Source organism: Dermochelys coriacea, chromosome 2 (assembly GCF_009764565.3).
Source record: "Dermochelys coriacea isolate rDerCor1 chromosome 2, rDerCor1.pri.v4, whole genome shotgun sequence".
Lineage (NCBI taxonomy): Eukaryota > Metazoa > Chordata > Testudines > Dermochelyidae > Dermochelys > Dermochelys coriacea.
This window is the reverse complement of record NC_050069.1, coordinates 178,139,409-178,166,048: the sequence shown is the minus strand read 5'-3', so window position 1 is coordinate 178,166,048 and position 26,640 is coordinate 178,139,409. Positions and strand designations below refer to the sequence as shown.

The 26,640-nt window shown below is 41.7% G+C and overlaps 1 protein-coding gene across 14 annotated transcripts in view; it reads left to right on the top strand.

The window, feature by feature from the left end:
* SUGCT (succinyl-CoA:glutarate-CoA transferase) overlaps positions 1–26,640 on the top strand; it is a 483,091-nt gene that overhangs the window by 23,036 nt on the left and 433,415 nt on the right. The gene's annotated exons all lie outside the window — the stretch shown is intronic.

Sequence of the window (26,640 nt, the reverse complement as noted above, 5' to 3'; positions counted from 1 at the left end):
CTGATCCTGCGAACATTTATGCATATGCTCACCTTTATTTGTGAGAGTAGTTCCATGTTTGAATGGGACTGCTCACATGCATAAAGTTAAAAACATATAAGTGTCTTCAGGATCAGGACCTGAGGTATAATTAAAAAAATGTACAATATTAAAAAGTGTTACATTAAAAAAACAGGCCTAAGATGGTAAGATCAACATTTGATAGCTAATGGTTCTTTAGATCTGCTCTGTATACTCTGATGTTTAGAGTTATTGTAGAAAAGAGATTTCTGCCTTAAATTCCAATTTTAAATAAACTATAATTTAAACCAGGGATTGGCAACCTTTTGCTCGTGGCCCATCAGGGAAATCCCCTAGCTGGCTGGGCCGGTTTGTTTACCTGCCACATCCCTTGGCCCACGCCACTTCCCGCAGCCCCCATTGGCCTGGAACAGTGAACCGCGGCCAGTGAGAGCTGCACTCAGCCGAACCTATGGACTCTGCAGGTAAACAAACCGTCCCGGCCTGCAAGCGGATTGCCCTCATGGGCCAGGTGCCAAAGTTTGCAGATTCCTGATTTAAACAAGTTTAATGTTTAGAATGAACTTTTAACAGCTTGGCTCAATCCGGAAGGAAAACAAATCATGAAAACACGTTTAGCCATTTTTGATTTTTCTGATTGTACAAATCAATTGACAGGTTTCAGTGTAGCAGCCTTGCTAGTCTGTATTCGCAAAAAGAAAAGGAGTACTTGTGGCACCTTAGAGACTAACAAATTTATTTGAGCATAAGCTTTCGTGAAGTGAGCTGTAGCTCACGAAAGCTTATGCTCAAATAAATTTGTTAGTCTCTAAGGTGCCACAAGTACTCCTTTTCTTTTTACAAATCAATTGTTCACCTCTGAAGAATTTTTTTTCACATATATACACTTAATATAATTAGAAACAAATACCTCTTTTTAAACTTCATACTTACCATGTATAGGGTCCCTGCTTAAAGAAATGTGGTTTTGAAATAGCAAAGACAAAGATGTTTGGAAATGGTGTATGGTGTACATTCAGTACATTATTTTATTTTAGAAAGTGCATCTACATGAATGTACCCGGGGGAGGGGGGAAGTGACCTTTTGACGTATTATGCTGCATGTTCATCTATGGCCTGAATTTTAGGGGCACTGAGCATCCATGTCTCTCATTGAAGTCTATGCAAAGTGACTATATATATATCTCAGTTCTGGTTTTTCATAAGATGTTCCGATGTCCAATATGTCTCTTTTGGGACACCTGAACAGTCCCACTTTTTTGTGTCATCGCTCAAAACGCTTGGATTTTTTATAACTACCAAATGTTTTTTCAAGAATTATTGCTACCCTGAGTAGAATTGGCATTGTGTTTTACTGAGACAGACAGCTGAAATGAGCATCAGGGGTGAAGAGCAGGCTTTGGAGTGAAGATAAAAGTCTCTATAATCAGTGCTGTTCTTTTGCTCAAAGTCAATGTTAACAACACCTATTTGCTATTTAATTATAAACTAGTTCAGACCGTAAGTTACTGGGGGAAAAAAAAAACCCTCTAGTCCAAGAAATTTGCAGAAGCTGGCTGCGCTGATACCAGCGCGCATTTTTAAAAAGAAGTGTACCTTTAGCTTTCTGTGTGACTACTTCATGACCCGAAATAGTGTTGCCACAACAGTACCCCGGTTTTGGATTTTGCAAGTGTGGTCACCCCAACACGATAGGCTTGTTGGAAATTTTCAGTGGAAACATTTTTAATAGGAAATAGGGTTTTTTGACCACACGATTTTTTCACAGCAAGTTTCTGCTTCCTTTGGAAAGTTTTTGTCAAAAAACGAAATGTCCCAACCCCCTCCCCCCATATATTTTAGCATAAATAAAAGTTTTTAGAACTTGTATTTCTGCTGAATTTTTTTTTCCATTTTAAATTTAGACAAAAATGAACATCTACTTTTTCATCAAAATTTTCCGTTGGAGAAAATAACAAATTTTTTTAACCAGCTCTACTATGGAATTCTCAGTCCCTCTGAAAATGAGGTTCATAGTTTCCAGAGGCGACATTTAGGGTGAGGGACGGATGCGGGGAGGAAGCAGGGTCACATTTCCCCCATCTCCCCACTAGCCCCTATTGCTGCTTGGCTTGTAGTTTGCATGCTCACACGGACTGAGCATGCTCAGTAACACTGTTGAAGCCGGCTGCCCTCATTGTCCCCCCACTATTGGCAGGCACAGATCACCTCTGATAGTTTCTAAATAGTCTGCATATTTTACTTAGATCAACACTATTTTCCTGCCACAGTAACTGTCTTAATCTTTTCTCGCCTGTGCCCTGGTTTAAACATTTTGAAGCCACTAGTAAAACAAACTCAGTGATGTACAAGATATATGAAGGTTGACTAAATTGTGGGGGGTCTAAGTGCTGTTCCTTGCAACTGAAGGGAGTAGCGATTGGATGCTTGAAGGAGGCAGTCCATTCTTCTAATCTGACTATTTTGATATTTTTAAAGGCCAAGCAAGTTTGGGCTGTCTAATGCATGGATGACTAACCATGTCACAATATGTGGTGCTCTAGCTATTTTGCTTTCCTTGTTTGTTGCATTCTGACCTCAACTTTTGTCTCCTGATTTGATCACTTCTTGATTTGTTGGCAACTTTTTTCTTTATGGAATAAGTTGAATTCTGTACTCTTTTTAGACTTCACTCTTCCAAAGGCGGGGCTAATATTATTTCATGATTTCTGTCTCAAAGTTTTGATTTCAGGCCTCATAATAAGACTACCACCAACCAAGAAGATACTACTGAAGTTCAAAAAGTATTGGAATCAAAAGTCCCTGATTCAGTGTTTTGCTAGTATGGGTTTCTCCAAAATAATAATAATAATTAATAATCTGTTTGATAGTTACTTGTGGAATGAAATCCTGATCTCACTGAAATCAACAGCAAAGTTCCTAGTCAGTGGAACCAGGATTTTACCCTTGGTTCCTTTTCTGTATTTTGTCCACAACAGACTTACAATTTTAGATTTTCAAAAAAAAATTTTTTTGGGGGGGGGGGGAATTATTCTGATACACCAAGATGTTTATTCACATATGTTACAGATTTCTAATCAGGATATCCCAGTATGTTTTGTTTGTCTCATGCCTTCTCCCTTTAGAGATGAATGTAAGCTTGTGCTCTTAGGACTGTTTAGTAAATTGTACATTACTTTTACTGTTCTATGTTGATTGACAGCTGAGATAGGGAAAGATCCTTGATAGTTTGGAAATGGCTAGGGAGTAAAAGGGATCAGGCCACATCAGATCAATTAGAACTGGATTCATGTAAATTAGTTTAAAGTGGGAAAACTCACAACTGGAAAAGCTTGGGTGTATGTTCACTTTAAGAGTATCTCTTCTTGTTTCTTACCTTAAAGCTGATGATGTCTATTGATCAGTTTAATGTTTTAGAGCAGGGTTTCTCAAACTTCAGTGCACCGTGACCCCCTTCTGCCAACAAAAACTATAACACAACCCTGAGAAGGGAGACTGAAACCCGAGCCCCACCACCCCAGGCTTGGGGGCCAAAGCCCAAGCCCTGCCATCCTTGGGGGCACCAAAGCTTGAGGGCTTCAGCCCTGGGTGGTGAGGCTCAGATTTGGCTTTAGCCCAGAATGCCAGCAAGTCTAATGCCAGCCCTGGCAACCCCATTAAATGGTGTCGCAGCCCACTCTGGAGTCCCGACCCCAGTTTGAGAACCGCTGGAGAACCCATCAGTCTGGCTTGTAACTGAACTGCTGTAGATAAGCACTTCAGAATGAAAACTATTATGAAAATTTTCTCATATTGCTCAATATTGCTGTATTCACTTGGACCATTGATTACACTTAAGTAGAAATCAAAAACTAAGGAAAAGTTATTCTGCTGTAACAGGTTTCTCTCTGCATATAAACATGTGACAAAGGTCTTATCTAGACTAGGAAAAAAGGCACTTCTGTTTAGGACTTTCTATCAAAGTTGTTTAGGGGATGTCTTTTTGGTAGGGTTTTGTCTATAGTAAACAGACCTTCTTATATCTTTGCTCTCATGTCTTTGGTTTAGTTGTCTGTACTCCGATAGGTGCAAGTATGTTGAATGAGACCCATGTTCCAAGATGTTTCTGATATTTTTGTCTTTGAGTGAGAAAATGTGTGTTTCCATGCCTATAGAATGCTGTGGTGTTGACTTAGCTTTTTAGTTTCAAACTGGATTGTTTTGCCATCATCCAATGAGGGCTATAATCATGCCAAGCTTGATCATTTTTGGAGTAATGAAGATCTAAACAACATTGGTTTGCACATCTGCAAGAGGACATTTTCTATGAATTTTCTTAAGGATCCTAGGATGCTGGTGGTGCTCTAAGCAATTTTAGCTGAAATGAAAGTGTCCTTAACTGGTTAAGGCCATGTGAGCGTAATCATTTTGCCAATGCTTTTTCTCTTAAAAATGAAGATTTAGTGCAAGGACTTAATGCTAAATCCACATTAAAATTTAGAAATTGTAAGAACATAAGACCAACATTGGTCTGCACATCTGCAAGAGGTCATGCGCTGTCCCTTGTCATGCCCCCAGACATACAAAACTGTAAAGGATGGATCCTTTAACTTGTTGAACGTGGAGCCCAGTTGCAGGCAACAGGGCTCTGCATTGATCACAGGAGTCCACCTGTGTGCTGGAAATTGCAGAATTGGGGCCTTAGGATCTTGTATATTGCTGACAAAGCAGCTCTGTTAGATTCCTGAGGGCTCAGAATTGTTACAAGTGGAGAGAGAGCGAGAACATGTTAGTTTCCTAGATTTGTGTTTATAAAATGCTGGATAGTTGGAAAGAGCCAGGGTTGAGGAAGATCAAAAAGTAAGTTGTTCTTCAACTGAATGGAGACTTGGTGGTCCAAAATATAGAAAGGCAGCCTATCCCTTTAATCCACCAAACTTGGATAATGTTTGAGACAAATTCAATGAAAATAGTGTTTGTGCAAATGAGAGAGATGCTAGGATTTCACTTATTATGTAACATCCACACCAGAGATCCAAATAGCAGATTATTCCCCATGTGCTTTCTGGTTTGCAACTCTAACATGAGGATAATTGATATATGATACACCATGAGTTATGTTACAGCCTCCAGACGCCCTGTGTGAATTTGGGCAAGTTGGTGCCTCAGTTCCCGCTCTTATGATGGAGATAACAGCACTGCCCTACCTTACAGGGGATTGTGAGGATGAATACATTTCCCTTCTGGGGATTCATGCCCACAAGAAATCTGGTCAGCCTCCAGAAAAATATCCTGGAGTTTTTCTGGCCACGACAGCACTGGATCGCTGCTGTTGTCCTGAGCCTCCCCTTGTGGGCGGGCGGACAGGGGCTGATCTGCATCTGCAGCTAGGTCCATGCCTTTCACTTCCAGGTCCTGCAGAGTCTCCTTTACGGTGCAGGTAGACTGGTACATGTCTTCCTCTGCCAATGCTGAGAACTCCAACACGACCAGCAGCTCTGTTAGCTCCACCCAAGAGGTCTCACCTGCTGGTCTTTTATCAGGATCTCCTCAGGACCTGGAAGCTAGTCTTAGTGACCAGGTCCATAGTGGCTGCTGTGTGGCGGGGATCTCTGCATGGAACCTCTACTACACAGCGTCCATCTTTGTATGCAGGTGGTAGAGTCCTCCTTGGTGTGTTGTAGGTTGATCCTGGCTAGTACCATCAGACTTGGACACATCCTGGACTACGATCAGAAGGACTAGGGTGGACCACACATGGGGCTGTCCACCAGGAGTGTGCTCCAGGAGGTGAGGGCAGCCTTTTCTCCTGATTCCCTTGCTTACCTTATCTTGGAGTAATGGATGGCCATCTTGGCTAGTGCCAGCAAGACATTGAGGGTGTGGTACTGCAACTTTGTGGGGCCAAGGATAGAATGTGCTAGGATCAGAAGCTGGAGGGAAAAGTACACAACTCTTGTGGGAGGGTGCTCCCTGCCCACCCCTCACCCATGGCCTTCCACAACTTGTCATCTGGCACCCGCCCCGCAAGCCCCCCTTACCCCTGGCTATCCTCCAACCTGCCACCTGAGTCAGCTGAATGACATCCAGCCGGTCTGCCTCTGAGCTGCACTCAGAAAACGTGTACATATTCATGTTTCATACCATCCACTTCCTTGCTCGTGTATCCTGCCCTGACACTGTGGTGGAACCTGTGCCCACTAGTGGAGGGCAAGGAACCACGGTGGGCCAGTCTGTATTCTGCTCTGATTCCATAGCCTGCCAAGGCTATTAGTTGGTCATTCCTCCTTGGTGCCATCAGCACGGATGTGTTTCTGGTACTGTTCACAAAGTCCTCCAGCTCCTGTCCCTTTTGTGGCAACCTCCAGTCTTCTTGCCCAATCAGTCCCAGTTCCCTCCTCACAACTCCTCATCCAGTCTGTCTCTTCTCACCCTCCTCCTGTCTCTCTAGCCATCATTTCTCCTCCCACTCTCCCCGCCATACGTGTTAACAGTTCCAGTCTCTCTCCCTGGGCTCCTTTTCTAATGTCAGTATCCCCCTCACCCTGGTTCTTGTACTAGACTCTTTGCCAGCTAGCCTCAGTTCTTCCTCTACACCCTGTCCGTTATCAGATCTATCTCCCCCCCACCTCATCCCCAGTCCTAGTCCCCTTGCTCAGCCAGTTCCAATCTCCCCACCCCTCATCTTCTCACCATTATTAGTTTTTCTCCCTGTTGTTTCCTTCCTTGGTTCCCAATCCCAATCCTGCTCCAGCTCTGCTCCTTGTCTCAGTCTACTCATTCCCACACCTCATCCACCTCTTATTGTCACTACATTTGAGTCAGGCCCCTTCCTCATCCACACTGCCTGGTGCCAGTAAGCCGAGGTCACTGAGAGCACAGGAGTGACAGGGTCCCTACTCTTAATTCTGATGCTCGACCCCACCCTGACCCACAGCAGCCATCGGCAACAACTGCAAGGAGAGTCTAGCTTGAGCACCTGTAGCCCTGGGCCGGAGCATGCTCGGTTGCTCGGTAGGGATGGCAGTCTCAGATAGGAGCTGTGAGGGGATAGAGTGTGATCAGTGCTGCTGGAATCTTTGGAGATTCCACACGTTGCCACAATTCAAGTCTGTTACAAAGAATTGGTGTGGTAGACCTCAACAAAACAGTTGGAAGTGTGTGTGTGTGTGTGTGTGTGTATTTTACATGGCAAAATGCCTGCCTCCCCCCGCCGCCTCTTCTTTGGAAATGGTTGAACCGTTTTTACAGAAGCTTTTCAAAAAAATTCTGCTGGAGGCAAACACCCAATATGGAAAACTTCAACCCAAACCGTTAAAGTTTGGCAGAGTTATAAGGAACTGAAAACAGCCTCTAATAATGGGAAGAGTTGGGAAACCTTAATAATAGGTGCTGCAAGCACCACCTTTAATTTAGGACCTGATCTAAAGACTATTGAAATCAATGGAAAGACTCTGTTGACTTCAGTCTGCTTTGGATCAGGTATTACAAGAACTATTTTGTTGATCTTTATAACACATTTGCATTTTGTTTGTTAACAGTGAGGTAATAGTTAATCAGTCAGTTAATGGTTGCACTGAAAAACCTGCGCATTTGGAACCTTCCTCAACTACCTCCTTTCTCATAAAGCTTTGTTTATAAAAAGTGTTGCTAAAAAGTTAGTGGTGAGAAAACGAATTTTACATTAAGGTCTGAAACCTGCAATTGCTTAAGCTCACATGTAACTTTACCCTTTTGGATAGACCCATTGACGTTATCTGAACAAGTCTGATTTGAAGTCAATGGGACTATCCAAGTGAATAAAGTTGCCTGAGTGTTTGCTGAATCAGGCCCTTAGTAATGTAAACTATATATGTTAAATGAATATGTAAGCATGGTGGTTGGTTCAGCAGAAGTTATGTGCAAGTTTTACAGAATTTCCTGTAGGTTGCTGCTATACAGTATTTTATTAAAAATCATACCAGTTGGACATATTAATCAACATTTGTCCCTGGTGAGTGGCTGCAGTGCTGTTTTTCCAGTATCGTCAATGAATTGATTAGTGAAAAAAATTAAATGTTTAAAAATGTATTCAGAATTATCCTCAAACCAGTGGATAGTATTATTATTCCAGGTCAGTAGCGGTCACCATAAAAGTCACCTTATTTAGCCCTAGGACAGTAGAAACATGAAGAGAACACACAAGGTGACATTGTTGACAAGCCAGGAGAGTGAAAGAACAGCTCTAAATTAATAAGATGTATTGTATCTAGACTTTGGTTAATGCAGTCTTTTACACAAAAGCAATACTACTTTGGAACTGTCTCTTTTTAAATTTTGGATTGCTGTGCTTAAAGTAGCAATTGTTAACAGTTTGAGACAAGTAGCTTATCAGAAAGCCAGAGTCATGCACGGGTGAAGAGCTTACACATAGGTAAGCCAAATGCTAACTCTTTTTTGGAATTTTGGAACTTGTGATTAGTAAATTGAGTTTCTTATCTAAACAAGTCTGATTGAATCTGTGTAGCATTGTGCTGCTTGTTGCCATGGTGCTAGAATCTTCGTGATATTTCCCACCATTCCTGCTGTTTTCTGAGTACTCTTGAGCCCCCCAGATTGTCTGTTCTCATTCACAAATTGGCCTCATTGCTAATTAGAGTAATCTTGAACTAGTTCTAAATCTAATATATTCTGACAGCTCTGTGGTTGAGATTGGTTTAAGTTTATGAAAACTGGCCAGTTAAAGTAAACCATGCATGTGCTGGTCACAGAGGAGTGGCCATTTGATGCTGTTGGTATGGTCATGTTTAGCACTTTGTTATAACTACGAGAGAGTTAATTAGGACACCTTTCTGAACAGTAGGGGGCAGTGTTTAAAAGGACAACGCTCACCGCTGAGGATTACTTCCAAATCCAAATGCTGGGATTTTTTAATTATTTTTTTAACTCAGAACTCTATGGGGGAAAATCTGCTTGTGTTTTATGAGATTTTGAATTTGATTTTTGCTTGATCTTTGAATGATAACACTAATTCCTCCCATAATTACCTATTAATTTAAAAAGAGTTTTAGTTTCTATATTTTAGATTTTTAGTTTGAATTGTGCTTGCTTTTTCTCTTATGTAAAGGTGATTTGGAACTGTAGCTTTCCTTATTTCTGTTTTCCAGTTGCCTTTTTATCCTTTTTCAAAAAGGGGTAGATACATTCACTGCATCATGTATAGGTAGTTTCTCTGCTGTTCTAGTGGAAGTATGAGAACTCTTTCAGGTGTCCCCTTCTTTAGTGATCATAGCTCCATTGATACTTCTGGGAGATCCTAGTATAATAACAGTTAGGAGTAATTATTATTATTAGTTAATTATTTATATTCTGGTTGTAAATAAGATGTATTAAGTACTGTGAAGACATATAGGAAAATGCACTCTGCCCAAAACAGCTTACAGTTTAAGGCCCTGATCCTTGCAAACAGCTATATATGATAGTCCCCTTGGAGAGTACAACACTGTTCATATAATCAAAATTATTAATGTGTATAATTTGTTGGCAAGGTTGTGGCCTGAAAAGACAAAAAAATAAATTAAAGATTGGGGAAAGGGGATACAGCTTATAACCAGGTTTCAGTAGTAGCAGTCGTGTTAGAAGAAAGGAGTACTTGTGGCACCTTAGAGACTAACAAATTTATTTGAGCATAAGCTTTCGTGAGCTACAGCTCACTTCATCGGATGCATTTGGTGGAAAATACAGTGGGGGAGATTTTATATACACAGAGAACATGAAACAATGGGTGTTACCATATAAACTGTAACGAGAGTGATCAGGTAAGGTGAGCTGTTACCAGCAGGAGAGAAAAAAAACCTTTTATAGTGATAATCAAGGTGGGCCATTTCTAGCAGTTGGCAAGAACGTCTAAGGAAACAGTGGCGGGGGGAAATAAACATGGGGAAATAGTTTTACTTTTGTGTAATGACGCATCCACTCCCAGTCTTTATTCAAGCCTAATGTAATGGTGTCCACTTTGCAATTAATTCCAATTCAGCAGTCTCTCCTTGGAGTCTGTTTTTGAAGTTTTTTTTCTTGAAGAATTGCCACTTTTAGGTCTGTAATCGAGTGACCAAAGAGATTGAAGTGTTCTCCGACTGGTTTTTGAATATTATGATTCCTGATGTCTGATTTGTGTCCATTTATTCTTTTACGTAGAGGACTGTCCAGTTTGACCAATGTACATGGCAGAGGGGCATTGCTGGCACATGATGGCATATATCACATTGGTAGATGTGCTGGTGAACGAGCCTCTGATAGTGTAGCTGATGTGATTAGGCCCTCTGATGGTGGTCCCCTGACTAGATATGTGGACAGAGTTGGCAACGGGCTTTGTTGCAAGGATAGGTTTCCTGGGTTGTGTTTTTGTTGTGTGGTGGGAGTTTGCTAGTGAGTATTTGCTTCAGGTTGGGGGGCTGTGTTTAAGCAAGGACTGGCCTGTCCTCCCAAGATCTGTGAGAGTGATGGGTCGTCCTTCAGGATAGGTTGTAGATCCTTGATGATACGTTGGAGAGGTTTTAGTTGGGGGCTGAAGGTGATGGCTAGTGGCGTTCTGTTATTTTCTTTGTTGGCCTGTCCTGTAGTAGGTAACTTCTGGTACTCTTCTGGCTCTGTCAGTCTGTTTCTTCACTTCAGCAGGTGCGTATTGTAGTTGTAAGAATGCTTGATAGAGATCTTGTAGGTGTTTGTCTCTGTCTGAGGGATTGGAGCAATACGGTTATATCTTAGAGCTTGGCTGTAGACAATGGATCGTGTGGTGTGGTCTGGATGAAAGCAGGAGGCATTTAGGTAAGTATAGCGGTCAGTAGGTTTCCGGTATAGGATGGTCTTTATGTGACCATCGCTTATTAGCACTGTAGTGTCCAGGAAGTGGATCTCTTGGTGGATTGGTCCAAGCTGAGGTTGATGGTGGATGGAAATTGTTGAAATCATGGTGGAATTCCTCAAGGGCTTCGTTTCCATGGGTCCAGATGATGAAGATGTCATCAATGTAGTGTAAGTAGAGTAAGGGGCATTAGGGGACGAGAGCTGAGGAAGCATTGTTCTAAGTCAGCCATAAATATGGGGTACCCAACAGCAGTGCCGCTGATTTGAAGGTATACGTTGTCCCCAAATGTGAAATAGTTATGGGTGAGGACAAAGTCACAAAGTTCAGCCACTAGGTTAGCCCGTGACGTTATCGGGGATACTGTTCCTGACGGCTTGTAGTCCATCTTTTTGTGGAATGTTGGTGTAGAGGGCTTCTACATCCATCGGGCTAGGATGGTGTTTTCAGGAAGATCACCGATGGATTGTAGTTTCCTCAGGAAATCTCCTGCTGGTAATAGCTCACCTACCTGATCACTCTCGTTACCAGTGTGTATGGTAACACCCATTGTTTCATGTTCCCTGTGTATATAAAATCTCCCCACTGTATCTTCCATTGCATGCAATCCGATGAAGTGAGCTGTAGCTCATGAAAGCTTATGCTCAATAAATTGTTAGTCTCTCATGTGGCCACAAGTACTTCTTTTCTTTAACTTATAAGCAGTGGTGGATTTAGAGTTAATGGGGCCCTGTGCGTGGCTTCATTTTCAGGGCCTCCCCTCGGGACCCAGCCAAGAAAAAGAACATTCTCTCTTATCTTATGATTCTGTGTTGAATAGGACTGGGCCCTCTACAGCCCCCTGGGGGACACCACTATTTACCTCTCTCCAGTCTGAGAAGTGACCGTTTATCTCCCCACAATTTTTCATTCTTTTTTTCTTCATCCTCCTCCGATATTATAAGTAATGGGGAAGTAAATGAAAATAAAGTGAGGTACCTCGATTGGGAGCAAGGGGTTGTAGTGTTGGAGGAGGGGTGAGGGGTTGCAGGCTCTGTGGAGGAACTTTGGGTGCAGGATCTGGGCTGGGGCAGGGGTTTGAGGTGTTGGAGGAGGTCAGGGGGGCAGTGCTTATCTTGGGCGGCGTGGCTCCCAAAGCGCACACACCCCTCTGGCAGCGGCTCTTAGGTGGAGGTGGGATGGGGTCTCCGCGCACCGCTGCCCACAGGCACCGCCTCTGCAGCTCCCATTGGTCGCGGTTCCTGGCCAATGGGAGCTGCAGAGTCAACGCTTGGGGTGGGGGTTGTCAGATGAGATTTGTCCTGCATTTTGGGGGTCCCATGCCACCGCACACTTTGTTTCATGATAAATCCGTTCCTGGTTATAGGCAAAGTGCTTAAGGTGATGATAGGTAAATGTCTTGTGGGTGCCAGATTGGAACTGATATATCCACAACTTTTTGTTCTTGACCTAGAGATTTTATAAGACTTCTAGATTTCTAAATATGGCATCCATTTCTCCACCAACAATACTTGCTAAATCTCTAACGACCTATGGATACTGACAATTCAGATGAATCCATTCTGTTTGTAAAACTAAATGTTGTTTCTCTAGCAGAAAAGACATGTTACATTCTAATACAGGGGTTCTCAACCTTTTTCTTGCTGAGGCCCCCCTCCACATGGTATAAAAACTCCAGGGCCTGGCTGGGGGAGGGGGAAGTGTGGGGCTCTGGCTGGGCGGGGGGATCTTTGGGCATAGGCATAGTTTTACTTCTATTTTGGTGGTGGCAAGGACTGGCACAGCTCTGCACAGCAAGATCCAGGGAGGGAGCGCCACCTCCACCCCCTGACTTACTCAGGAGGCCACCCAACCTGTCTGGGCTGTGGGGGGACACAACCAACAAATATAACTCAAAGGGGGCACTTGGTTCAAAAGGTTTCAAAACTGCTCAGGGTGCAGGCGGGGGTAGCTCGGGGCTGTGTATGGGCAGGGGGGTAGCTCAGGGTGCAGGGGGCTCCTAGTGCAGCTCCCAGCTTCAGCGGGGAATGGGGCCCGCAGACTTCAACCCTGTGTCGCTCCCGGCTGGGGGAAAGCCCACTGGCTTCAGCCCCATGCTGCTCTCAGTTGGGGCAGGGGTCTCCGCTGGCTTCAGCCCTGCGCCACTCCCAGTTGGGGTGGAGGGACTGCTGGCTTCAGCCCCGTGCTGCTCGCGGTTGGAGTTGAGGGGTGGGGGCTCCAGCGCTGGGGCTCAGGGCACCAGGTTTCAGATGCTGGCCTCTGCGGCCCTCTGAAAGGGCTCACAGCCTCTCAGTTGAGAACCACTGTTCTAATACATCTTGTAGTGTTTTAATAAATTACAACTGTTCCATATGAATGTCCTGTTTTGTCTCTAATATTTTCACAACAGAAAAAACAGCCACAATAATCTTTGGGCTGGTTGGGGCAATACCTGGCAAAGTGTTCTTAGAATCCTCCAGTTCATTAACTAACTGTGGTGGCATATGTGAAATTACTTCAGATTAGAGCCAGTTTATAGCCTCCTCCTTATCAGAAGATGCTGATTTATGCAGTGGTACATAACCTGGAGTTCCTAGGCTTTTTTTTTTCTGGTGATCTTGTTATTTCTAGGTAGCCAGCTTGTGGCAGATCTGCAGCTGGTGCACACATGCACAGCTCTTTTGTTAAGTTCTTGCCCCTTTACTATGGGGACAGACTAGATGGCAGTAGCAACAGGCAGATTTAAGAGGCAACAGAATCTAGTACTATAATAATGGGTGACTTTACCCACCTACACATAAACAAGCCAATTTTCACTACAGGGCACCATTTAGAGAAGTTATTCCTTGACACCTTGAGTGATTATTTCTTGGAACAGCTAGTTAAGGAACATACAAGACTGGAACCTACTCGTGTTTTAATCCTAAATCAAATACTGAAGTTGGTTCAAGCAACAACTATAGCTGAACAACTAAATAAATGTGACCACAAAAAAGCTAAGTTGAAGATGCCCATGACTGGGATTGTAGCAAAACTAGTATGATGACCTTAAACTATAGAAAGAGGAATATTTTTCAATATGAGGAAGTAAGTCAAAAAAGGCCCTAAAGCCATAGAACAAGAAATTAAAATCCCTAGCATTTATGCTATTGCATACCATAAATACCACCCACTCACATCAACGGGTGGGGAAAATGGATGGGGCCAGTGGTACAAGGGGACAGTTCCAGTAGTGACGGAGGGAGACACTTGCAAAGGAACAAATAGGTAGCTCTTCCCCCTGGGAGTCTCTGGCACCCATTGGCCAGCTGGGGGAGAGGGGTGCTGGTTGGCCAGTATTCCCCAGCTCCCAGGATTTAGCCGAGTACAGGGTCCACGTGGAGCCTCTTTTGGCTCTGTTCCAGAAGCCCACCTTACCCACATGAACTAGGAATGGGAATCTGGCCTGATATATGCTGTGGATCTAGCTGATCTCCTGTTCAGGGGGTCAGGAAGGAATTTTTCTCCCACAGGCCAATTGGCAGAGGACCAGGCAGGTGTGGTGTTTTTTTTTTTTTTTTTTTGGCCTTCCTAGCAGCATCTTCAAGCCCCAGTGGGTTAAATAGGAAGACCTTAGTACTGAGGTACTGGTGTGGTGGTGTTTATTGATCACAGCTTGCTGCTGCTTTCCAATGTGGTTAAGAGAATAAAATGAACAGTTCCCAGAGGTAAAAAACCTTGTAGTTTGCTGATTGGCTTGGGCTTATGTGATAGGGTGAATGAAGTGGAGGGAGCAAATATTATATCTATCTTTTAAACCAGATCCTAGGAATTACAGGCCAGGAAGCCTTACTTACTCATAAAGACCAGGTAAATTGGTTGAAACAAAAGCCAAAGATATAAAACGCTGAGATGCAATGGATGTGATAGGGAAAATCAGCACAGCTTTTGGGATGGAAAATCATGCCTCTCTAATCAATTACAGTTCTTTGAGTGTGTCAGTAAAATAGTGGTTAAAGAAGAAATGGATGGGATAATTCATTTGGACTGTCAAAGATTATCATGAGACTATTAAGGAAAAAAAGTAGCTGTGGGTCAGAGATAAACTACTACTATGCATTAGAAACTCATTAGAGGACCAGAAAAATAAGCGGGAATATATGATCTAAACATGCCAAAAGGTTACACTAGGACCAGTATTTGTTAATGGTCTGATGATGAGCAGTGTGTAGCTTAATTTGCAGATAACTCAACGTTATTTAGGTTAGTCAAGACTAGAAAGGACTATGAGAAACTCCAGATGGACCTCATAAAACTAGGTGAATGGGCAGCACAAAGGCAGATGAAATCCAATGTTGACAAATGTAAAGCACATTGAAAGGAATAATTTGAACTCATATAAATTGCTTGGTTTTGAATTAACTGTTAACACACAGGGAGAAGACTGGGGTCAATTTATAGAATTATTCATAGATTTTTAACATCAGAAGGAACCATTGTTGTGTAGTCTGACCTCTTGCATAACATAGACCAAAGACTGTCACCCAATATTTCCTGAATCCAATAGCAACTTCTGTTAGAATGCGAATGGCTTTATTAAAACTTCTGTTCAGTGTGTAGAAGTAACCAAAAAGCAAATAAATGTTTGGATGTATGAAGAAGTATATACGATATTACATCATATTATATATTGCATAAGATATACCATATATAATATATATATATATATATATATATATATATATAAAATCAATCAATGGTATACCTTCATCTGGACTACATGATCAGTTCTAGTCACCCCATGAAAAAAACCCAGTACATCTAGTAGAAATAGAAGGGTTTTGGAGATGGGTAATGAAAATGAATGGCAGTATGGAAGAGTTTCATGGGAGTGTGAAAGATGGGGCTGTTTTAGTGTAGAGAGGAGAAAAAAAATTGGGGATGCAATAAAAGTATATACAATAAAGAATGGTAAATTGGGTACTCTATTTACCTGTTTTCATAACAGAAGAACAAAGGGACATTCCATGAAACTGAAAGGCCATACGTTTGAAACGGATGAAAGGAAATATTCTTTTTCACAACACATAATTAACCTGTTGGAACTCACTGCAACAATGTGTCACTGAAGGGAAAAAGTTCAGTAGGATTAAAAAAAAAAGGATTAGACATTCAGATAGATAATGAGATCATGCACAATTCCATTAGATAGGATCAAATATTTATAAGAAATCTTTCTGTTGGGCTTTGGATCGAGCCCATAGATGACCATTTATTTTCTGAAGTACCAGATATGATGGGCTAATGTCATTCCTTTGTAGGGTGATCAGATAGCAAGTGTGAAAAATCGGGACTGGGGTGGAGGGATCCTAGGTGCCTATATAAGAAAAAGCCCCCAAAATCGGGACTGTCCCTATACAATCGGGACATCTGGTCACCCTATTCCTGTGCTCCTTTGTACATTATGGGATCAAAATATTAAAAAGCTTTCCTAGCACACTGAAGTTAAAGGGTTGGGCAGGAAGCCTTATACACCTGTGTAGTAGAGATGTGAGAGACTAATTTAAAAATAGAATGCACATTAGGTAAAAACAGAGTTTAAAAATTCACTTGTCAATGCACAAGAATTCAGTGTAGCACACAGCATCAGTTTATAAGGGGAATTGCAGCCCTATTTAGAGAACAATCAGCAAAAAAAAATCACTTGTGTATCCAGAACAAAGAATAGCATACCATTTATTTTCAAAAGTTCAGAAGACACTTTACTTTTCAATTTTAAATAAACGTTGTATAGTGGGAATAAAGTGAAATTAACTGAATCACATCATGCTGCTTTTCTTCCCTGCATTGGAGTGCTCCTTTACAATTCTAAATGAAACCACACATGTGGGAATGTACATTGGCACAGCTACATAAACACAGTTCCTGTTGTAGTTAAGGGCTAACTTGTTTGGCATGCAGCAGTGGATTTAGAAATATATAATTACTGCTCACACTAAGTAGAAACCAGAGAATGTTGGGCCACAGTTTTTTTCCAAAATATTAAACTATTTCTGATAATAAATGGGCCATTTATTAAATAAAAACTGATTCAGGTATCAAGTGTATCTTGACAATGCATTTGTTCCAAATGCCTGTTGTTCAGGAGAAAAGTCTAGTAACACCTTATTGTGCATTTCAGAATTTCTGGCAATAAAACTTTAATTTGCACTGCAGCATGACCAAAATTGTAGGGCCATATTCACAAAGCCGTTATAAAGCAGTTAGACAAAATAAGTTATGGTTACATGTTATTGTTTGGTGTAAATCAAGGCCAAGGGACAAATTCTTTTATTTACTTCCAGGAAATAACAGTTTCAAAATCCTTGATTCTTACTTTCTGGGTTCAGCAGATGCAAAAGTAGAAAACTGAAGTGATCCTGACCCATGTACATACTTCGCTTCAGTTCATAAACAGCATTTTAATTAATTGCACAAAGACTTGGAAGGGGTAGTATTTGAAGTGTCTCTTAGTGCATGTCCCTGAAAGCCTTTACTCATGTGAGTAGCCCTTAGTGATGTGAGTATTCAAATTATGTCAGCGGGACTACTCGAGTGGGTGAGGATTTTTTATTTCAATAAAGCATGGCATAAGTGTAGTTTTGGTTTGGGGTGCACATCTTATTTTTTACCAGAATCGTTATAGTGCATGTATTTGCACTAGTACAAAGTTAGCTTATACCAGTGTAGTTTATTCCCCTTCCCACACACTGGTATAAATCTCCTTTGTACCAATATAACTGCATTCACGCTATGGGATTGTACTATTTTAAGTATATTGATATAGCTGAAGTGGTATGACTTTCAAGTGTAGACAAGTCCTGTGTATGCAGGATTATGATCATAACCACTATTTCACCCAGGTCTGAATAAACCGAATATAAGGAAGTGGAGGGAATATTTCCTAATACATAGTGAAGTCAGGACTTTTTATTGCAAGTCTAGCTACATAAACTTTCTAGGGATTCCTTTGCTAATTCTTTATTTTGAGGGCAAAATCATGTCCCGACTTGCTTGGCTGCACAGGAGAGTACCCCCTTGCTCCTCTGAGTGGGCTGCCTGTATTGTGGAATAGCTATGTGGGATGGGGAGCAGTGATTATGGAGCCAATGTGTCCTCCCCTGTGCATGTGGTGGCAGGGGATGGGCAGAGTCTTGGCTCCCCCATACACGATGTGTCAGCCATCATAGGTGTCCTGGCAGTTGGGGAACATATGGTGTACTAGGTATAGATGTGGCCCTGGGATCTCACTCTGTAGAAGCATGGGGAAAACTGGAAGACTGATTGTGACTGCAAGAAATGTAGACTGTCTTCTGGTCTGCTCCTAGGGAAATTCCGCAGGGTGCTGGCCCTTGCTTTGGGCTAGTGGCAAAGCTACGATTTAGCTCTGAGTAATTAAACAGAAGTTAATATTTATATGGTGAAAAGTTCTAATGCTATGCATGTCTAAGGCTATGTCTGCACTTTGAGCTGGGGTACAATTCCCAGCTTGCATAGATGTACCTGTGCTAGCTATCTGTGAGTAACACGCTAAAAATAGCAGTGTAGCTGGAGTGATATGGGCAGCGGCTCAGACTAGCCACTCCAAATATGTACCTGCCTGGATAGGGTTGCCAGATGTCTGGTTTTCGACTGTAATGGCCAGTCAAAAAGGGACCCTCGCGGCTCCAGTTGGCACTGCCAACTGGACTGTTGAAAGTCTGGTCGGTGGCGCAGTGGGGGCCTGGGGCTAAGGCAGGCTCCCTACCTGTCCTGGCTCCACGCTGTTTCCAGAAGCAGCCTCCAGGTCTCTGCAGCCCCTAGGTACTGGGGCCGCCAGGGACTGGGAGCCTCTGCGCGCTGCCCCACCCTGAGTACTGGCTCCATAGCTCCTATTGGCCAGGAACCTCAGACAATGGGAGCTGTGGGGGACGGTGCCTGCGGGTGTGAAGGCAGCATGCACCGCGCAGAGCCACCTGGCCATGACTCCACCTAGAGGCTGTAGGGACCTGGCGGCTGTTACTCAGAGCTGTGGTAAGTGCTGCCAGGACCCCGTACCCTCCCCACCCTCCCTGGCCCAGCCCAGAGTCCCCTCCCATACCCCAAACCCCTCATCCCTGGCCCCATCCCAGAGCCCTCACCCCCCCAGCACCTCAACCTCCTGCCCCAGTCCAGAGTCCCCTCCCATACCCCAAACTCCTCATCCCCTGCCCCACTCAAGAGACTGCACCCCCAGCCCAGAGACCATACCCCCTCCCACACCTCAACCCCCTGCCCCAGCCCGGCAAAAGTGAGTGAGGGTGAGGAAGAGTGAGTGACAGAGGGAGGTGGGGATGGAATGAGCGTGGGCTGGGCCTTAAAGAAGGGGCGGGGCAGGGGTGTTTGGTTTTATGTGATTAGAAAGTTGGTTACCCTATGCCTGGAGCCCCTGGGCACGTACTTGGGCAGCTAGCCTGTGCCGCTGCCTGCGTTATACTGTTATTGTTAGCATGCTAGCTTGAGCAGAGATGGGGGTAGGTCTATATGAACTAGGAAGCGTGCTCCCAGCTCCAAATATAGCTGTAGCGTGGATGTGTAAGCTCTCGTATCAAGAGTCATGGATGTGTAAGTTCCCATTGTGTCAAGTCAGTTTTTAAGGGTGATTTTAGATGTTTTTAAGGGCTTGCGTACAGAGTGAAGTTGAGCATCATAGCTACAGCAGTATAATTACACTATTGTAGTTCTGCAGATCATTTTTGCTGTGTAGACAAGCCCTGAGGTTCCTTTGTATTGCAAAGTAGCTGCCCAAAAGGAGGACCAATGCCCTGACTCACCTTTCAAGGCCACGTGGTCCTAGGTGAATAGCTTTGGGGATGAGGGAGGAGGAGGGAACAGTGTGTTTATGCGGAGAGATTCCAAGAGAGAAAGGGCCATAGTGCTTTCTTTGTAAGGAGAAGTTGGCTGCGTGCAGTCTGTGGCCACCCTGTTGAAGGACTTGTATACAGTTTGTAAGTAAACACTAAGAAAATATACCCCAATTTAGCATCACTGTTTTCTCCTTTGATGGAAGCTGAGCTGGCCCACAGTGTCAGAACTGGGACTCTGGTGGCCCTGTAATAATCTTTCTCCCCCCCACACCCCGTAAAATTATTAGTAATAATAAAACCCAACAGCCTACTTATGTGAAACATTTTTACCTTATCAGTTTACTGTTAACTTAAGTAACCACAATTAAATGAGGGGAAAGAAAGCAAAAAGCCTTAAAGGTAAAACTCAATTGTATTCTGTAGAGATTGTCACTGGCTTAATTGGAAAAAGTGATGGAGGCATGATTTCTTTTTTTTTTTTAATTCATTCTCAACCAGTGGTGTTAGTTGTTTCCTAGTTGAAACAGTAGCTACACAACCTGGATGTTCCTTCTGCTGCACATGGATCTTGATCTTCTCTTCTGCTCTTTAGGCAGATTTTCCTTCCCATCTGTTTCATATCATGGATGATCCATCTGGAAGCAGGCTGTCACCTTCTCTTGAGGCATCTTTATGAAAAATACTGTGTGCATGCTACTAAATGTAATAGTTTCAATGTTGCCAACTCTCATGATTTTAATCCCAGAATATTTGGTGTTTTTCCTAAATGCAATTTTTGAGGGGCTGTGGGGCTGGTAAGAATTTCAGCTTTCATTTTAAAAAATAATTTTTAGCTCTTGTAGGTGTGGAGAAAAGTGGTAAAGTGTGATCCACGTGTGAACTAAAGGCTCAGAAACCAGAAGGGAAATAATCAAACCCCACTTTTTTTTTTTTAAATCATGATAATCACAATTTGGGGCCATGACTCATATTTGAAGTATGTGTGGGGTTGGCGGTACTGTAGTCTTGCACAAAGTTCCGCAAGTGTTTTGTAATTAAACACAAGCAAGATGCTTTCTTAATTTGTACACCTGAAATGTGTACAGGTTTTCTACATATTTTAGTAGGACAGGTCTGAGCGTCCTCATCTCTCATTTGAAACCAGCGTGTTTATACTCTAAAAAGAGACCATGTACAAATGGAACCTGAAGGGCAGAATGTGAAAGCAGTGGGATTGTACAGGTGCAAATGAGGGTGCAATTTATTTTGTAGAAATAGACTCTTTGTTGTTCTAGCTAAGGAAGAAGTGGGAAGACTCAAACTTGACTTTGAGAGTCTGTGTTGTGTATGCAGGACTGGCAATAAGAAAAAGCATCTTGATGTTTGTAAACTGAGCACATTTGAATTGGACGTCATTGAAGCACAATAAACTGGAACTCCACAATGTCAATTTTACAGAGTCTCTTTCCAGAGTAAAACCAAACCTTAAGGGAATTTATCCCATGGAGCAGAACTAATGGTATTATCATGCTTTGTCAGGATGTACATAAGGAGTACTTCCAGTTCCTGTCTGAAGTAAATTCATGTTAGATGAGTTTTGTGTTTTGATTTTGGTCTTGCAAAGTAACAGTTAGCTTTACAGGATCCAAGACCAATCTACTCAGACCAGGACATTCCTGTAAAGTGGTGACAAATCTTTGGCAACTGAACTTGAGTCTCTCACATGTGCTGGTAATGCGAAGCAATTACAGGCCAAACTCTGTCTGGTCTCTGCAATGGTATGCTAGTGTAAGGAGGTTGCATCCTACTTGCACTGCTGCATAGGGCTGCATAATCCTGGCTCTCTTCCATGGCCTCAGTGGGTGCAAGCTATCTAAAAGAAGGCGAGGAGGAGCAGAGCTAGCTGGAAGCAGAGCAGGGAGCACAGTGCACCCTCGTCATGGGCAGCAGAGCTGATGTTCTGCTGTGAATCAGTCTGGCATGCGCATGCACAACTCCCAGGATGAATTCTGGTTGAGTGGCTTCAACTGCAGAGAGAAAAGGAGGACTTGTGGCACCTTAGAGACTAACACATTTATTTGAGCATAAGCTTTCGTGAGCTACAGCTCACTTCATGCATCCGATGAAAGCTTATGCAAAAATAAATTTGTTAGTCTCTAAGGTGCCACAAGTCCTCCTTTTCTTTTTGCGAATACAGACTAACATGGTGGCTACTCTGAAACCTGTTCAACTGCAGAGTGACTTTTCTGCATCTCTCTGCATAATACGCCTTTCTGCATAACACGCCATCAGCAGGCAGGGCACATCTTTATCCTAAGCCACTGAGCTAGCTTTTAAACTTGCGTTTAATATTCTGTCCCAGGAAGGCAATGGCATTTTTCCCCCTTCTGTTCTCCTTCAGCCCCATCTATCACATAGTCTGAACAGCAAAAGAGGTATAAGTGAGTTTAGGAATAAGAAACAACAGAGAATTTGTACAGCTTTGATATATAACCCATTGTCAGCACTCTCATTCCTTGTTGAGTATAAAGTATATACAAAGTTTAATGAGAATGTCATAACTCTTTTTTCCATTAAAATTCAATATTTACTTTCAAATACACACAAGATGCTAGTTTTTCAAGGTTTCACAGTCACAGCTTGACCTTCAATCTAAATATCAGTGACCTGCAGCAAGCACTATTTGATATAAAATCTGAAGTTGTAGGCTCCTGGCTCCAGTCCTAAGGAAGAATACCATAGCAGACAGATGCTTGTGAGTGGTAAAATCTGACATTGGTGTAGTTTACAGTGAATGAAACCAGATTAGACCACTGAAGTTATGGATATGAACAACATAGCAACCAGTACAATTATGGAGACACTTACTGATGGTTTAATGTTATTTTTCAGTAGCTATTTTACTTGGACTGGTGCCTACTTATGTTAACAAAAATAAAGCTGGAAGATTTTAGGCAGCTTTAAAAGCCTTGCAATAAATTTTGTGAAACAGCTTTTATTGTACTTGAGTTTTAGAAGTTTCTTATAGAAATGACTCAAGAAAAGATCAACAAACATTTGAATCCCTATTACCGTTCCTTAGGGGACCAGAAATAAAATCTTCCTTTTCTGGGAACAAGATCTCATGATAACTTCCTGGTTTATTTTATATGTCTAAGATACTCATGCTCTCTTGCATGATAGAATTGTACAATGTGGGTGGGGGTGGGAAGCTTTTAAGTTTTAAATAGCAAATTTTTCAGCTTGTGCTGATCATTTGTTGATAAATCTGAGTTATCAAAATGGATTTGTGGTGCAGTGTTCATGATAAGTCCATGTACTATATTTCTGCAGTATATTAAATTAGTAGGAATTCTGTATGAAGCTTATCTTGACCTGAAAATGTAAACCAATGTGCATATGGTTTGCATTAATTCTCTGTATTTAAAATAATGTGGTAAAATAAAACATTTCTCAAAAAAAAAAGTTTTTGGTGCGGGAGAAAGACAGTGATCACTAAAGACTTCTTATCATTTATGGATGTGAAAATGATGGAAGTGTCTGGCATTTTCCCCTTGTTTGAATGTTAAAAGCATTATATATTCCAGTGTGGAGAAAATTTTTTCATTAAAAGTTGTGGGTTTTGCTGCAAATAAGGTTTTAATAAGAACAGGTTTGTGGATGTGCTAGTTAGTAGTAACTCTGATAGCGTTTTGTTTTCCATTATATTTAAAATGGGTCAGATTGAGATATCCTTTAAATAAGGAGGAGAATCCAGGCACAGGGTAGAGAGTATGCGAAATGAATGTGTTCAATACCCTTGTCTGGGTGTTTGTTCATTGACGTTTTTTCATTGTCTTCACCAATCATAGCGTAATTGTTTTTGCAGTGAACCCTACCCTGTGTTTGAAGAAAGTACTAATTCATAATATCTTTTAAGGATACATTTTAAAAGGATTATACAAGGCTCCTGCTACAGGACACTTACTGACTTGAAAATGTCATTCAGATAGCAAATTTAATGGAGAGGTAACAGAGAAACTGGTCACATTGAGCTGTGGTGTAACTGGTTACCGCAGGACAGAATTCAGCTCCTTATGTTAATGGGGTTTTCAAAAATAATTGAGTCATATTGGTAGTAAAGTTTATAAACATCGCAGAAAAGGATTACCGTAGACTGTTCCGGGAAAAAGTAGTATTGTAGTTTTGAATGAAGAAAGTCCCGTTAAATAAAAAGTTATAACACTGATAACTTTGATCAATGTCTTTTCCTTAGAATTAAGGTCACAGCCTTATGATATCCTGAGTGGCTTCTGTGAGTATCCCTAACCAGTCCTGAATGTAAGAACTCCTATAAATAAAGCCATTGATTGGGAATTAAAGAACTAAAGACTCCAGCTGGGGTAGTTGTAGCTCCACTGACTTCAATTAAGCTATGAGGATCTGTCCCAAGGTCACTCATAACCTTGTCCAGATCAAGGCCTTATTAGTTGGCAGTTGATTTCAAACACCAGTTTCTTTTTTTTTTTCGTTTCCAGTCTTGTGTCATGTCTTTTGTTAATGGGATTTGTTTCACTCAAACCATGGGAGAGGATTAGTGAAAATTAATGAAAATTCATTATCTTATCAGAGGCCTTCACTCTTCAAGACTGTACCAGTCAGAGAATGTGACTGAGGAGTAAAATAGTATTTTTAAGAATACCATTATGCAAAAAGGGAGCAGTGTGAGAAATGTGGAATGCCAGCTGTATCTGCTACAGAGAGTGTTCATCAAAGATTCGGTCTGCTTATGGCACTTCTTGGAATGTTTATTTGTACTGTGCAAAGTTTGTGTGTTTTTAGGTGGTCCGAGTGTGAAGGTGGTGGGGTAAAGCTGGGCACCAGGGGTCTATTCTACTTTGTGCCCCCTGTGCCCCCATAGACTTTTGAGATTTTTGCTTGTTTTAAATGCACTCCCACAGGAGTAGAAAATGAATAAATGGGATAAGGGAGGGTTTAAAACCAGCACAGTTGAAGGTAATACTAAGCATGTTTAATAAACTTATTGAGGCTGAGACCCATTCAATGTTTATCCATTATGTAATGATAGCCACATGATCTGTGAAATATGATTTATTTTGCTAGCAAGTCCATTGACTGAATTTGTGATAGAAAAATTGCATATAATTGGAGAGTTTCAGCAATCAGTTATTAAGGTTGGATGTTTTCATAAATAAGATGCACGCACCATTTTAATATCACTGTGCTTGTCACACCTTTGTAAACAATAAATGAACAATACTTCAGTATTGCATGATGAGGACAGCTGTTCACACCAGGCATACACAAGTTCACTTCATTGTGTACATTTACAACTGATCTTTAAACTCTCCCTAAAATTCTCCTTGGCCCTTACATCCTGGGAAGACACTCCAGATTTGCACTTGTCTGGTCTTGCGGCAGTTTATTGCAACTTCAGACATGGATTTATATCTTCACCATACAGGTGAAAAATTAATTTTAGTTGGTGACTGTTAAATGAATCTAGTTTAGAGTTAAGTGGGTTCAAAAATGTGAGGTAGTGTGTTCCTCCTTTGAGCTATATAACCCACTTTAGATGGTGTATAAAAAAGAGAGATAGTAAAACACTAACATTTTCAGTAAGGTTATTTGCTAGTAGCAAAAGTCTAACATGGTAAAAACAGTTGCCTTTACAGCTCCTTTCTTTCATTTGCACATAGCTTACTGAAAAATTTCCGTTTGGGGTTGAAACTTCCCATGCTTTAGCATCTTCTTTTTTGGAAAGTTTGGGGAAACATGTTTAGAGATTTTGAAGAAAATTCCTTCAGCCATTCTGGGTTTGATACATTTTTTCCAATTAAAAAATATTTTATTTTTCCAAGGGGATGCATATTTATGATTGATTTTGGAGGGGAAAATTCACATAGGAACATTAAGAATGCCATACTGGGTCAGACCAAAGGTCCATCCAGCCAGTATCCCTGTCTTCTGATATTGGCCAATGCCTGGTGCCCCAGAAGGAACGAACAGAAACAAGTAATCATCAAGTGATCCATCTCCTGTCCTACAGTTGGTGTGCACAAACAATTCATCACTAGTCCTGAAACATCATGGTGATACCGGGGCAGATCCTCAGCTGGAGTACGCTGAAGTCAAACAGAGCTATTTCCATTTACACTATCTGAGGTTCTATTGTACTGAATTTTAAATTTTGAAACTGTTTTTTGTAATGACCCAATTAATAAAAGTAGTTATTTAGTTTACCAATAATTCATAGAAATACAACTTTCCTAGTTCCATACTTAAGCTAGTTTCCTGGTTCCATAGTTGTGACCTCAGTAATTCTGTTCCCTACCTCTCAAGATTCCCCAGGACCCTTCTTTCCAACCATGTTGCTTGTTTGCAGATCCACAAGAAACACTCACCTAGCTTTATTCTTGTCACTGAAAAACTGAGCTAGTAACAAAGGTGGTCCATTGGCCCCAAGCACAGAGTCCCCTCAATTGACTATTTGGCCATTCCCAACATCAGCCAGATGTTTGTGACAGTTACCTCTATTTACCTTAATAGTAATTTCAAGTGAAGGCAAATGGCGTGGTATATAGAGTTTCACCTTGATTAACCCAGGAGTGGATTATTAGTTTTAAGAGACTGTGACTGGAAGATTTTTTTAAAAAAAATTATTTATACAACTTGGAGTGGAAAAAATATTTCCAATGTATCCTTAAAAAAAATCCACGATAATATTAAGCCTAATCTCTTCCAGGTATTTATTTTTAAGATCATAATTTTTTTCAGAAGACGGACTACTAAGTCTCACTATTTTCTAAGGTCATGTAGTAGAGCTACTCCAAGTCAAGATATAAGCAGCTTCCCAGACTGAGGTTCAATATGTAACTGATTAAAATGCATACTGACTGAGGGATAAAGGCTAATATTAGCATACGCTCTTTTATATTTGTAGATCATTGCACCCTAGACTATGCAGGAAAAAAATCCTCTTCTGTTGTCCTAGAA